This window comes from Schistocerca gregaria, chromosome 7, assembly GCF_023897955.1.
Source record: "Schistocerca gregaria isolate iqSchGreg1 chromosome 7, iqSchGreg1.2, whole genome shotgun sequence".
Classification (NCBI taxonomy): Eukaryota; Metazoa; Arthropoda; class Insecta; order Orthoptera; family Acrididae; genus Schistocerca; species Schistocerca gregaria.
This window is the reverse complement of record NC_064926.1, coordinates 317,801,656-317,818,031: the sequence shown is the minus strand read 5'-3', so window position 1 is coordinate 317,818,031 and position 16,376 is coordinate 317,801,656.

Here is a 16,376-nt window from a genome sequence, read left to right as displayed (position 1 = left end):
GTAAACATGGAGGTTATAATGCACTTCTTTGATGCTTGTACGCAGAAGAGTCAGACAATAAGTGGATGTCATGGAGTCTTTCTCTGCAAAGAGTTGATTGTATTGGGTAATGTCTTAAAGCTGTGGATGGATGTTCTTTCCTCTGTCGAGATGCTCGTGTTCTTGGGAAGGATGCTAGGAGTGGAATGTGAGGCCAAGTTGGAGGTAAGGAATTCTTAGAAGGTAACTAGAAGTGGTTATTGATAATGGGGTAGAAGATCATAATTGGATAGTTATGAACTGGGAAGTACAAGGGTCAATGTTTGATTTTAGTTGGCTTTAGTTGGTGATTTGCATGGGGAAAAAAACAGTGGAGCAGGAAAGTAAGTCTTTGGCAAGTCAAGTATAACTGAACTTGGATGTAGGGCTGAAAATGAGACTGAATCTGCTCCCAAAGTGCTATTTCTTCATCCAGCTAATTTACATAAAATCACAGCCCACACTTCTCACACACTAGCCGCCAACCCCTTGCCACATGGGTCATATCCATGTGGAAGACCTGTTAGGTGTCTTGCGCATTCACTCAACATGTCCAATTCCTGTTCCAATAATGTCATAGTTTTTATTCATTACAGAATATTCATAACCTCCTAGAAATTATTCCACAAAACCTATTATTTAGCAATTTGTAGCGTTATGTGGATGATTACAGTGAGACGATATTATAGCAGTTACCAACTTCTCTTTAGAAAATGTAACACCAGACAGTCGATTATGAAGTACAGACTTCATACATTTGTGAGTCGTTCTCCTATCGCTAATAATGAACACGTCATTGTACTGTGGATCAAAAGAAGGCGCGAAAAGCTGCTCTTGTGAGCCATGCCGACTTCCTCAATTGTCCATGCATTATAGAGAAGTCACTGCAAAAATTATTACATGAAAACAAAAAATATGAGCATATAGGAAATTAAATTTTATATAACTTTTTTAATGAAACTCTGTGCAAGATGGCGAACATGGCAAAAATTCCGCAAAGTTACAAAAAAAAACGGTTTTTCTTAAATAAATAAACTGTTCCACCCATCAGGAAATGTCAAACGAGAAACTGAAAAGTCTTAAGACGTATTCATTGCTTTTTGTTGATTTTTATATATATTTATTGATTTATTTTACGAGAGTGTTTTAGAAAGTCAGTTCCATTTCGATTTTTGTCCGCAGCACTGCTACGATCACGATTCCGCTGTTGCATAGTATATCTGTGGTTCCTGCAGCACATACTGACGCCATTTCAAGTTTTCTCTGTGTTGTGTATCGTTCGTAGTGATTTTTTTATTATGGCATCGTTGATCGAAAATCCCACTGAGTGTGAACTGAGATCTGTGATTTAGCTTTCTGAATGCTAAGAACTTTAAACTAAGTGAAACTTAACGACAAATCTGCGAGGTTTACGGAGAAAATGCAAATAGTGCTTCAGCAGTGAGAAGATGGTCCGACAATTTAAGGAAGGATGTGATCAAGTGCATGCCGAAGAACGAAATGGACATCCATCTGTGGTTTCTGACGAATTGGTTAGTGCAGAGGAAGAAATGATTAAGAAAATCCGTGGGTTTACAATTAATGCTGTTAGTCATCAGCTATCACAAATTTCACATACAGTGATTTCCGAGATTGTTACTGAAACAACTGCGTTTTCGTAAACTTTGCGCTCATTGGGTGCCTAAACTTCTTCGTGAACAACGCAAAGAACTCCTTCAGAGCTTTAGCTGCGGCGTTTTCGGCCATCTTCCATTCATACCGACCTAGCTCCTAGAGATTTTCATCTAGTTCGGTATCTGAAGTCGTTCCTCGGTGGTAAGCTTCAATAAGGATGAAGAGGTAAAGAACATGTTACCACATGGTTGACAACACAGGGGGCAATATTCTATGACGAAGGAATACATAAACTTACACCACGCCATGAGGTATGCCTGGCTAGTTACAGGGGCTTTATTGTGAAGTAGCATAGGTGTATAGAGTTTTGTGCAATAAATTGCTTTCTTTATCTGCGTTCGATTCCTTTTTTTACTGTCAAGCGGGGTTTACTTTCCGGGGTACCCTCGTATTTCGAGATCAAGAAACCATTATAAATCTGGTCCTCGAATACCAGTTCACACTGCCCGTCATGGCATCTTCATGTCACAGTGCTGTGACGTCAGGGTGTCTTATACTCTCCGTCCCATCAAGTAATGTCGAATCGATTCAAGCTGGGTACATTCATTTCGCAATACGATTTGCAAACATGCCGTTATTTTGATGTTATGCACAGTATCGACAACTACAGGAATTGCTATCAACTTTTCGAGAAGGAAGAATATGAATGTTATCGCTCCTTGTTCCACTCACAGAAATTTAAGCTGTCCTCTGTGGTTCCAACCTAACGACACACCCGCAAATTGCCACATAAGGCCAGTTCACACTGATCGTCATAGCACCATCATTTCACAATGCCGTCATGTCAGAGTGTTGTCACACTGCCCATCACATCATGGCATGTCAAGTCACGTGACCTCAACTTGCATGACTGCCCTCAAATACTTTTTTCGCGGAAATTGCGACCTTTGCCAAGATCATTTTCAATTAGTTTACACATGAAGTGCACATACATCGTGCAGTAGCTTATATACGTAGATGATGGAGTCCACTCTCATATGAAAATTACATTTGTTGGAGTCACATCGTTTGAAGCTTACAGGGATATCTTGTATATTAGAATAAGAAAGACAGGAGTGTGAAACAACACAAAAAATCAGTATGCGACGAAAAAACGTCATTGCATGGTACAGAAGGAGTATTTCACACTCTGTACTAGGAGCTGAAGAAAGAGGAATCTGCATTTATCAATATTTTAGAAAGTCGAAACACCAAATTTTTTCATTTGTCATGTCAAATTGCACCCAGAATTACTAAAAGGAACACAGTGCTACGATCTTCCACTACATCCTGTGAAAAACTGGTTCGTTTAAATTTAGTTGCAGTCTAGTGCACATTTTTGTGCAACAGTCACATCTCCCTCAGTAACATCCCCTTCAAGATTTATACATTTTCTTTACATCTTGTATTTGCTTTTAATAGTTCACATGCCTTATTTGTACTGGGATTAAATAGTCGAACCACATAAATGTTGACCACTGATACTTGTAATACAGTTCCACACACAACTCAGAGAGCTACTTAACAGTAAATAAGGCTGCTACAAACACACATTTAAACAAATAACTCTCATACATTACTTGATGCATACTTCATGAAAAAAAAGCATTTTGCCACTTTTTCTGTGTGCTTTCCAAAATATAAATTACACTTATTAATCAAATTGATTCTAAGTACACCACTTTTTTCACTTCAATTTGAAGCCATATTGCAATTCATTTTATTGTAACATAATAAATATGGCACTGTTATGTGTAAAATCCACTTTATAAATGTAATACAAGACAACTAATTTAGTATTGGCATGTTGTATAATTCAGATGTTGTCTCATTGCTTCAATTAATCTTTCGCCATTCAATATAAAATTATAAGCCTTAACAAAAGAAGTAACAAAACGAAATAATGTATAGCAAATAAGAAAATTAATGAACAACAAAGACTTAGAGTAACAACATATATCAACCACAACAAAAAGAAATTTAGAAATGAGTGCATGGCTGTGTATCATAAGGAAATTTGCCTGTGGGTCATGTGGTCAATGACAGATGATTTTGTCAGTTGTCAGAACTTTCTTCCCTAGAAACATTGATGGCATTGCGATGTGACAGACAGTGTGCATGTCAGTATTTGAAATGCACTGCAGAATGTTTTCATGGGACATGACGTGCCATAGCAGCCAGTGTGAACCTGCCTATATTCGAAAATTAAGAATCAAATACTTGTGAAAAGCTGTCCTGTTAGGTTCCTGCATTACCTCACACTTGGAAATCGCTACATATTTATAAATAATGAGTGAAATATTTGTGAGAAGGATGGATGTGAATTTTATTGCTGCTCATTTCACTCGCAGCAATTTAAGCTGTTGTGGGAACTCAACCAGTGAGACTCCTCAACTCAACATCTCTGGCTATTGAGCAGAACTGAGTAGGTACACTCTGCCAGTTTAGTCTCGACCGGCTGATGCTACATTAGGATGTTCAGTCCACAACAGTGTATATACGTTGTATGGATCTGTGTCCTATTTTACTGCACCATATTTTCTTATTCAACTTCCAAGCAAGTTACCACTCAACAACAATGCAGCCATTATTGTACTCCATCGCTAAGCATTTTGTGCAAACTGACAATGATTTTCCTGCACCCTTGTATTAGAAACCACGCTACAACATAGAATATTCGTGTGCAACGCACCAAATTGTCATCAGACCTGAAACAATGCCACAACTGTGCAGTGTACTGATAATCCAGTGTATCTACAGTGTTGTGCCCTCCATCAGTGCACAAGCAGCAGCTTGTTTGGACCCTCATGTTTGATACTCTGCAACAGCACTTTCAGCACTCTCCATAAGACTTAAATTCAGGTATGAAGTGTCATTACAGTGCCAGACAGTGCTATTCAACTATTTAAAAAGCACTGCATTCACACAGTAAACATTTTCACAATTGTACCTTCCAACCAGTTGAACATTGCTCAGATGTGTTTCTCAGCTCTCCTTGACTTGTGCAGTCGATAATATACAACCAACACCATTGACAGTGGCCGCCATCTGGCCTCGCTCCCACTTCACTCACTGGCAAGCACCCAAATACGCAAAAGTTCAGCCAACCATTACCGATCTCGACACTCTCGCTCCCATACATTTCCAGCTGTCTGGTACACTACGACTTCGCCCAACCATCACTGGAAACGCTGGCATTCCCTCCTCGCTGTGGCAGTCGGCTCTGACGTCACGCCTCCATCCGAATGACACCAAGATGGTGCAACCACCTTGCGAGGAGAAGACACATCCCTACAGCGGCTGCCAGAAGACATAACAACTTTAGATGTGGCGGAGGCCTATCTTCCACCATGTACCACTTGCCTGTGCTGATTCCATCTTGATCTTCCACATGCATGTGCCAGTGACCATGCACACTTTGCCACCATGTTGCATGACCCACATCTTGCATACTGAATCACAGAAGCTACCCAAGATGCTCACCTACCAAATACGATAACACTCTCAACGTCGTCATACTGCAGCATTTGTGCCATCTGGAGAAGATGTTCCAGTAATGTACTGTGATTCCACTAACATATTATAGCGAGCAACTTGTTACACACAGCCAGTCTTGCAGCCAACCAAGACGCAGGTGATAATATGAACCTGTATGAAGATGACTGCAACGTTCCACTTATCTCCTATCCTCAGACCTTGCTCTGCACTAGAGGTGGGGGTGGGGGCTTTGTTGAGACTCCCCAGCACAATATCTCGCTGTCAAGCGGTCCTGAGTAGATACTCTCTTACAGTTTAGCCAGGACTCAACCTGTGTTACATAGGACATTCAGTACACAAGTGTACACAAATACTTCGAAAATAAATTAGTGATCTCTAATGTATGGATCCATGTCGTTTCTTATCACACTCATCCACACTCAAGTTGCTACACTGTCCAATAAGGTTGCTGCCTAACCACACACTTGGAAATCACCAGATACTCATTTCATCCTTCGTTATCTGATCAGACGAAAATTTAAATATTGCTAAAATACTTGTATTACGTTCCTAAGAAAGTCCCAGGATGTTTTAACAATGCTAACATGAGAAAACTATATCTGCATGTGACAATATTTGAATCTACATCTTTTGACTCCAGTAACCACAACATTAACTATTACACTAGCGCTTAGTCATGTTATTTTAATTTCCTCTCTTAGTTATCACAGTATCTCTTGAATCATTGATGTATTATTAACTGACAGTTACTGATAATAGTGAGATGTTAGAGATAAATTTCCAGTGCACCATTACCTTGAAACGACTTACTGTAAGCTATAATACAAGCGTGTTTCATACATAATTAGTATATTATTGACGATAACAACTCACTCCTGAGAGACCATCCTTATATAAAACTGTCGATAAATCATTATTTGACATTTAATTATAACTATGATTACATCAAATTGTCCCAAGAACGACGTGTTTTTATAAAGCTCCGATATTCGTGCATTAAGTCTTGTGAGAGACTATCGAACGCTAACGGAAGTTGATAGCAGTTCCTGTGGTCACCGGTATTGCTTGTGACGTCAAAGTGACGTCTCGTTTGCAGAAAGTCTTATGAAATGAGTATTACCCAATCAAGTTATGTGAACTCAACTCGCATGGTTATCCTCAGCTGTTTTAAATCTATAACGACTAACAGGAAATAACAAAGAACAGTCTCGGACCAAGAATAACAGAGATGCAAAAACCACGACCTAAAGAAAGCACTATGAGGTGAAGTATGGAAGATGAGAGCACAGCTCTGTATCGAGAGGAAATGACCTTGGGGATCACGTGATCGAGAATGGACGATGAAATCAGCTGTTAAAACTTTTTCCCGAGAAACCTTGACAGTTCCTCGTGTGACACGACATAATGTGACCACCAGGGTGAATGCCGCCATTTGAAACACATTGTTTAATGTTTCTACGTGCTGTAATGTGTCGACCAGCATGAATTGGTCTATACACTGAAATAACTCTAAAAGCCAATTCACACCGGCCGTCACATCACTTCAAGTTAAACTATACCATAGCGCATTTCAAATGGCGGCATTCATATAGGACACAAATGTGCCATCATATCACGTCCAGGTTTCTCGATAATAAAGCTTCAGTGGTGTCATCGTCTGCTAACATTGGGCGTTATCTTATTTTCGCCACGCTCACTCATGTAACAGTAGTGGATTTTTTGTATCTTTGTAATCTTTTGACATCCTCTACATCCAACATATTTGTTGGTGTCGTGTGTTCCACCTGACAACTACTGCCAGCTGCATCTAGCATCTCACCTGCTGAGGCATGGCTGTACTACAATCAACTAATCTATTCCTGTCCTGCACATTATCATGCTGAACGAAATCTGTGTTTGATTTCACATCCATAATTCTGCCCACTTTGCCTGTAATTTGATTTTGCTATTGTAACAAGTCTATACACGTTTAGACACAGCGCATAAACACATACACTTATAATCATGCATGTTAAAAGCGAGTACTCTTACAGTTGCACAATGCTAACTTTGGTTGTAGTGACTAAGTGAAAGTTAAACTCAACAACATTACATTGTCTTTATATCAGCAATTGTTCTAAAATTGCAACTTGAAATGAATTTCTGCCTTACCATGACTCATCACTTCAGCATTGCATGGCAAACTTTATTGGAACAACAGGATAGTATGCGTGCCATCGTGTATAATTATTGAAGTTACTTAGATGAATCCATGCTCACAACCACTATAGGCCATATACACACAAAAAAATATTTCACCATTTTCAAAACATAAGGACCTACATGTGATTTAATATGTCTTAGTGCAGCCCAAGTCTGTGTCCTATTGCAAATAACATAAATCGTCTGAATAAATCGGCAAGTACTTTGAAAATGTCAGTTTCCTATAGATCATGAATGAAAGAAATAATATCGCCCATCTCCAGTGTTACCTGTGGAAAGAAGGAGATAACAATTACGATAATTTAAAATTGCTGCTTAATGGCGGCCAATTGTCTCCGTCCAACGGTTTCAGCTTGTTTCTGGCAGGGCGTCCGAAATTATTTTAAAAATGATTGGAGAAGCAAACGGAATATGTGGTGTAGGTTACAGTTAAAACTAACAACAACAATACTTTAGACATATATTGGAGCTCACTCCTCAAATAATAAAACATGTAGATTGTGCACAATGGCGTCTTATCCGAACAAGATCAAGTAAGGGAGAGTCTGGCGCTTTTTGCTTGACACTGATACAAACAAGAACAAAAATAATTATAATACTTATCTTTCAGATAATAGTTTTTCTTTATAACCACATTATTCCTTGACTTTCAGCAGAGTTTCTTTTACATATGACAAATATAATTGCTTATTATTGTGGTAAACTATTTAATAATTTATAGCTCTCCTAATCTGGGCCACAGGTCGTCATACACAGCGCATTTCAACTGGCGGCATTCATATAGGCCACAAACGTGCCGTCACATCATGTGAGGGTTTCTCGAGAATAAAGCTACAAGGGTGTCGTCGTCTGCCAACATCGGAAGTTATCCTATTTTCACCGCACTCAGTCATATAACAGTAGTGGATTTTGTGCTTTTTATATTTTTGTATTCTTTTTTTTCATTATGGTTCTTTTTTTTGTGGGAAATTGCAAATGTTCCATGAGGACTTGGATATTTTTCCTCTGAGCGTTCTTCCACAAGCAAGATCAGATATCTGAAAGTGAAAATTTATTTAGGTTTACAACAAAAGAATAGTATTGGGACCCATACTGTATACAAATACAACAAAGTTGATGAAGCAGTTTTGATAAAATAAAATTTTAAGTCAAAAAGTCAGCTCTACTAGAGAGGAAAAATTCAGTGTTTATGACCTATTAGTTATTTCAGAAAAGAACATAATGGGTAAAGTAAACAGGCTCTAAGCATTCCTTTATAAATATTGTATGATGTGATCAAAAATATTCGGACAACTGGCTGAAAATGACTTACAACTTCCTGGTGCCCTCCATCGGTAACGCTGGAATTCAATATGGTGTTGGCCGACCCTTAGCCTTGATGACAGCTTCCACTGTCACAGGCATACTTTCAGTTAAGTGCTGGAAGTTTTCTTGGGGAATGGCAGCCCATTCTTCATGGAGTGCTTCACTGAGAAGAAGTATCAATGTCGATCGGTGAGGCCTGGCACGAAGTCAGCGTTCCAAAACATCCCAAAGGTGTTCTATGAGATTCAGGTCAGTTCTCCATACAGGCCAGTCCATTACTGGGATGTTATTGTCGTGTAACCGCTCTGCCACAGCCCACGAATTATGAAAAGGTGCTCGATCGTGTTGAAAGATGCAATCACCATCCCCGAACTGCTCTTCAACAGTGAGAAGCAAGAAGGTGCTCAAAACATCAATGTAGGCCTGTGTTGTGATAGTGGCACGCAAAATAACAAGGGGTGCAAGCTCTCTCCATGACGAACACGACCATACCATAACACCACCGCCTCCGAATTTTATTGTTGTCACAACACACGCTAGCAGATGACGTTCACCAGGCATTTGACATATCCACACCCTGCCATCAGTTCGCCACATTGTGTACCGTGATTCTTCACTCCACCCAACTTTTTTCCACTTTTCAATCGTCCAATGTTTACGGTCTTTACACCAAGCGAGGCGTCGTTTGGCATTTACTGGCGTGATGTGTGGCTTATGAGCAGCCGCTCGGCCATGAAATCTGTTTTCTCACCTCACGCCTAACTGTCATATTACTTGCAGTGGATCCTGATATAGTTTGGAATTCCTGTGTGATGGTCTGGATGGATGTCTGACTATTATACATTACATCCCTCTTCAACTGTCGGCGGTCTCTGTCATTCAACAGACAAGGTCAGCCTGTATGCTTTTGTGTTGTGCATGCCCTTTACTGAGCAAGGCGGCGCAGCGCTTAGCTTAGTGGACTCGCATTTGGGAGGACCACTGTTCAATCTCGCGTCCAGCCATCCTTATTTAGGTTTTCCATGATTTCCCTAAATTTCTTCGGGAAAATGCTGGGATCGTTCCTTTGACAGGGCACAGCCGACTTCCTTCCCCATCATTCCCTAATTCAATGAGGCCGATGACCTCACTGTTTGGTCTCTTCCCCCAAATCAATCCAATCCAATCCATGCCCCTTCACGTTTCCATTTCAGTATCAAACCGGAAACAGTGGGCCTAGGGATGTTTGGAAGTGTGGAACTGTTGCGTACTGACATATGACACAAGTGATACGCAATCACCTGACCACGTTTAAAGTCTGAGTTCTGCGGAGCACCCCGTTCTGCTCTCTCACGATGTCTAATGACTACTGTGGTCAATGATATGAAGTAGCCTGCAGTAGGTATCAGCACAGTGCACCTAATATGAAAAACGTATGTTTCTGGGGTGTCCGTATATTTTTGATCTTATGGTGTCTGTATATGTTTTCGCTAACAAATAAATGTCGATGCTTTGAAATTTTGTTTCTCTTGCAGCACATTTCCACGTAAGAACATATGTTATGATGTTTGTTTTGGACATTAATAAACTTTATCATTCTTAGTTCCTCAAATTCTATTTTATAAACCGACCTTTTTATCATTGATAGTTACTCATAACCTTACTTTCATTCTTCGGTATTGGATAAGCAAATTGACGTTTTGTGCAATGGTGGCTAGTGTCAATACATCTTGATATGATGGTACCATGGCGTGATGTTACAGTCTAATGTTAGACTGTGGTGATGTGATGTTGATAGCAGGTGTGAACTAGCCTTAAAAATGGTTATACAATAAATTTCGTGTATCTTCAAACAAAGAGATTTCTTAAAGAAATAGCAATTTCAAATTAATTATTAGTTTTGTAATTTCAGTTCCAACTCCTCTAAACTATTTTACTACTATAGGTCTTTCTATAACGCATTTTACATATTTTTTATCATTTTTAAGTAGTTTATCGATATTGACAGGTTACTGTAGCAACAACTGTTCATGTATTTTAGGTCATAAAATCTAGGATCTGTGGTTGGAGATCCTTTTTATATATGTAACCCATTAACTGAGATACACTGTAATGGATCTCAGATATTTTTTCAGTTACTGTGCAACCAGAACGAAATGGTCGAGCTCCCTATTACACTTTGTTCGTTATTGGCAGGTGATGTGCATACATACTGCTGCCTATGAGGGACTTTGAAAGTGTAAGAAACAAATCCATCGTGTTCTGCATAATAGTCTTCTCTTAATATTCTTTCATGAAGAGTACAACTGTCTATGTTATTACTTTCTCCACCAGACTATATTTTTGACAATAATTCATTGATTTCTTGTTTTATCTTTCACTTGCCTCCTGAGTTTTTATAGCTCTTATAAGATGTCATAGAATGATTATAAATCTTCATAATCTTTATTGGCTGTTCGTGCATACCTCTGAGTAATGTTCATTATCTGACATATTGTTTGTAATCTCAATGTCAGCAGCTTTACCTATTCACTACAGGTGACAAAATTAAGAACTGATTTTGCAATCACTGACGAAACAAGCATGGCTGCTCCATGTCTTTAGTTGTTGTCTAGTCCTACAGAATTGTACGAATGTTCACCTCTGGCATTCTGACTTCCAGGCAACCTTTCGTCATAAAACCACAAAATGTTGAATTCCAATCTGCTTCTCTCTGTCATAGCGGTTGCAAGTTTTGTTTTCATTTATCGGTTCCTATTTTCATAGATCTGATTGGGTGAATAGAAACTCTGAACAATTGTCATTCATCGCAACCATACTGTTAATTTTATAGGTATACATTCCAATATTTTGAGTGCAGTGGTTTCTCATTGCCTTCTGAGTCCTGATGTCATTAATCAGATCTGATTTCTACACCTTTAGTGACATTTTCTTACACCACGAGCAATAGAGAGCCCTTACCTATACCCACTCCTCAGTTTACAAGGACATGGGAAGCAGCTGGTGGAGCTCACACAGGGCTGCTTGGCCGGTGCACAGAAACACATTCTCGTTCGCAGCGCTGGACAAGTCCACCCCCCTGTTCCAATGGTATGTTCCCACAGTTTTCTATTGCCTGCACAGCTATGAGCTTCATCCATTATGAATGAAACATTCTCTGCCTGCCCAGCTACACTGCAAGAATGGAGGTGTGCGAGCGCCAGTTGCACTGAAACCTTTCTCAAACGATTTTAAAGGAACTAAACGGTAAAAAATTGATTCTCACTCATCTCATAGCCCCATTTGTCAACTTTGTGATGAACTGCCTGTTATTTCTTTGCCAGTAATGATTACTGAGTTAAATTCGAATAGTTTGTATTGAAAAATTGTGGTCGCTATGAGTTTGTGTTTATGCATATTAATCAAAAATGTTGCTACATTCGACATTGACCTAATATAATGAATTTTTCTTCAAACTTGAGATGAGTTCTGTGTATGTAGTGTACTCACTTCTGATCGTCTGCACAAACGAGAGTGGAAGTGAAGTAGTAATATCATCAATCAGATCTCATGAATGGTTTGAGATCCTGTAATGAATTTTTGGTAAATGATAGTATGCAAAGTGGAGAGTATTTTGCCACTTAGGTAAGGAGCAGAACTTTCTTATGTACTGTGATGGTTTTACTACCAATTTTTTCAATGGAATAATGTACTCATCACGCAGCCATACATGTACTGAGTGTGTAGTTCTTCGAAGATGAACTGATCACTTTCACCAGTGTGTTGTGGGTTGCATGGGCTGTAGAGGACTGAATGTGTTACTCCAATTTTTTAAGAAAGTTTAGCTGGTCCCCAGGAAATTGTTCTGGTGAAGTCTCAGTGAAGCCACCTGGTACCTGTAATTGTTCACTGAAGACTAGTTGTGCTGGAGAACAGGACAGATCTCTTTTAATGCTGGCTGGAAGCCAAGCAGTGGTCATGACAGAGTATCAGTCCCTGACTCTTTGTGACACATAATGATATCTTTGAGTGGTTGATGCAGGTGTTTAACCATGCCATTGCTAGCACAGTGATAGCTTCTGGTACAAAAATGATGGGTGTCACACAAGTTGAGCAGGTGGTTGAGGAACCATGGTCAGTTGTGATGGTGAGAGGAATGCCTTGGCGAGAGAACCATATGTTAATCACTGCTATGGCAACAGATTCAGCACTGAAGAGGTGTGGCTTCGGACCACCTGGTGTAATGATTAACAATGGTTAGGTGATAACATTGACTGCTAATGCATAGTAGTGGGCCAACCAGATGTAAGTGGATGTGTGCAAAGTGTGCCGATGGTACAGGGAAGTCCTGAGTTGCAGCATGCACATGTCTTGAGATTTTGTTTCGTTAACATGCAAGGCAGGAACGCGCCCATAAACAACTGTCCTTTTCCATCCCAGGCCAGACGACCTGGCTCATCACTATTTTGAGCATTGCCTTGATATTCGATGTGACATCTCATGGAGTGCATTGAAGACTTCTCGACTGTGTGTTTGTGGGATGAGCAGATGTAGCTGAATGCCATTGCTGTCAGACCACATCTCATATGAAGAATCATCAACTGGCACACACGCCAGACGAATTGCGGCACAAATGGCAGGCGTGGGTGGCTGAGAGGTGCTAGGCGCTACAGTCTGGAACCGCGCGACCGCTACGGTCACAGGTTCGAATCCTGCCTTGGACATGGATGTTTATGATGTCCTTAGGTTAGTTAGGTTTAAGTAGTTCTAAGTTCTAGGGGACTGATGACCGCAGACGTTAAGTCCCATAGTGCTCAGAGCCATTAGAAGTGAGGCACAGTTTGCACTGTGGATGTACTGTTGAATAAAGGTGTCTGTGCACTGTGTATTTGCAATTTTTGTGTAGTCCACCACAGTCGCGAGAGGCAGTCAGTTACAGAGTTAACTTTGTCTTGCGTGGCGAATATCGGTTGTGAATTGAACCACGAAACCTGCATCTCTGGCCTGACGGATGAGGCAAGTTCTGTTGGCCACTGGAGATAGATGTGAGAGATCAATGATAGTAGATAATGAAAAGTGTTCACCTTCTAGTATAGGTTGGAAGCATAAGATGGCAAGGTACGTGGCCAGTAGTTCTCTCTCTATGGCACTTCATTTTATTTGTTCTTCTTTCAGACACTTGGAGAAGAATGCTAAGGGTTGTCATGAACTGTGTACTTGATGTAGTAAGGCTGTACCCACCTATGCTTGACTGTCGTCAACAAAAAGTCGGAATGGCGCCCCAGACTTTGGATGTGTGAAAAACATAGCCTCAGATATTGCTGTTTTTAGATTATCGAATGCTGCAATTGGTTCCACATTCCTCTTGCCAGAGGTATTTTTGCCCAACAGGAATTCATCAAGAGGCTTTTGTGTCACTGCTACATTCATTAGATAATGACAATAATAACTTATCATTCCATGCATTATCAGAGTTCCTTGTATGTTGTGAGCTGGGCGTATCTTGAACAGCAGAAGTGTTTTCCTGCAGTGAAGCTAGGCCAGAATGGGAAACATTGTAGCCCAAAAAGGAAACTTCAGGTTTGGCGAACACACTTCTCGGGATTGATGACAATACCATAATCTCAAGACCTTGTCAGAACTGACAAAAATGTTGAAAATGATCTTGTAGGGATTTGAAAATGATCAAAATGTCGTCGACATAGTAGAAGACAAATGAGAGACCACGTAAAGCACCGTCTAAGGCACTTCGTTACATTTTGAGGCAGGCGAGGTCCAAGGCCGCTCTCAGATGCACACGATCACTGACACAACAAACACTGTCTTCAAGGTAAGTAACCATAGTGTCCGCCTTCTTAGCCAAATCTGCTAGCGGCAGATTAGTTTCAGCGGCTAGCACAGGGTGTAACTTTGTGAGAAGCTTGTTGAACCATATAAGGCGCAAAGCAGTCTCAGTCAACGACTCTTTGCGTGCAAATGAACATAATTCCTGTAGCAGTTCTGAAGGCTACAAATGCACTTATGTTTGGGATGACCGTAATTTTTTCAAACGTTCTTGGAGCGGTAGAGAATAGTGTTCAATTAGAGGCTGCTTTACAGCAGCGTACGATTGTTCATGTAGCACATGCTCCACATTTTTGACTGGGTCCAATTGCGGTAACACTGACCCGTATCTGTTAAAGTCACAGTGCACTCAGCGTTTTTAAGATATTGCTTCCACTTGATAAAACCGCAAGTCACTGTTTATCGTCCAAAATAGCGACAGTTTCGCATTACCAATGGCTGGTGGAGACAAGTATGACGCGGTCGTAGATTGGCGTGATGACTTATGTACTCAGTTGTGGTCGAAGTAGAAGCTGTTGGCATAGAAACTGGTGTATGTTCCTGATTGATTGATGTCGGAAATAGTTCGGAGGTTGGATGCAACAGTGATGGATCTGACTCTGTTGTCAATGGTTTATCCGTATTCTACTCCGTAGTCACCAATGTAGGGGTTAGAGTTGTACAATCTTGGGATAAATCCGGGGCTACCTAACCGAGGAGTAGGCCAACCACTGGTTAACTTGCAGTGCACGTTGTACGTCGCCATTTTATCCCTTGTTTAGTTATTCCCAGAATAGTGTTCATGTCGAGTTAAGTTTGCAATAACTGAAGAGCACTCTGGGCCTTTTTGCATGTCATTTCTTATTTATATAGTCCTCTTCTGCAGAAATACCACGTCAGACATGAGTGATAAATCTTCTAGATCGCAAAACTTCTCGCTTGAGGATACCTTGAGGGTAGTAGACACTGTGAATGAGTTGAAAAGTATAGTAGAAAACAAGAAAACTGTTGCAGTTTCATTCAGTGAAAATATTAGTGCAGAAAATTTAACTAAACTGGTAGGGTACATATACTAGTAACTTCCTATCTTGAATTTAGTTAAATGATCAGGTATTTGTTATTTGATCAGTAAGAGATCTTTCTTGATTTCCAAATAAAGTATATGAAACATATGCGATGGTTTTCATTCACAAAGAAGTTCATATAGATCGACAGAGCAGCTACAATAGACATACGATTAAGGCTGCAGATTGGTGGCTCCCATATGTGTAATGCAAGTTCCAAAAATACACGATTTGATAAAGTTGTCACAGCAGGACGCCATCAAATGTAGCTGTAGAGTAGATGGTGAACTGAAGAATCGACTTTTAAGGAGGCACACGAATAGATGCAACTGTGAAATGCAGTCGGCTTCGTGAAATAGTTGGCCTTTGTAGTCTCCCCAGCAACCTGTGATAACATAGACATCATGAAGATTGATTTGACTGAAAATTCTGAAAGATGTTACTGGCTATCCTGTTGTTGTATTTACGTCTTAGAATGATACATTTATTACAGCAGCAATGGGTGTTATACAGATAATACCCTTGCTAAATTATTGAACACTATTTGTGCATCCAATTTTGCAATTCTTTGGTGTATATAAATCATTTTTCTGTGATGTCATGATTATTAATTACATCGAGGGTATACATAAAGAATAAGATGCCAACATTTACAATGAACATCCATTATCTTTTCTATAATCTTGGGGTGGAAATGAACCTGTGACACATACCAAACTGGAGGCTGGTGTTATTGTATCTCAATGTAAATGAATGAGAAACTATTTCACACATACTTCTGCATTGGAAAATCATCTCTGGAAGGGGAAGGGGAAGTAAACAGAGGCCTGGCACCATCACTCTGTTCTACCTTCT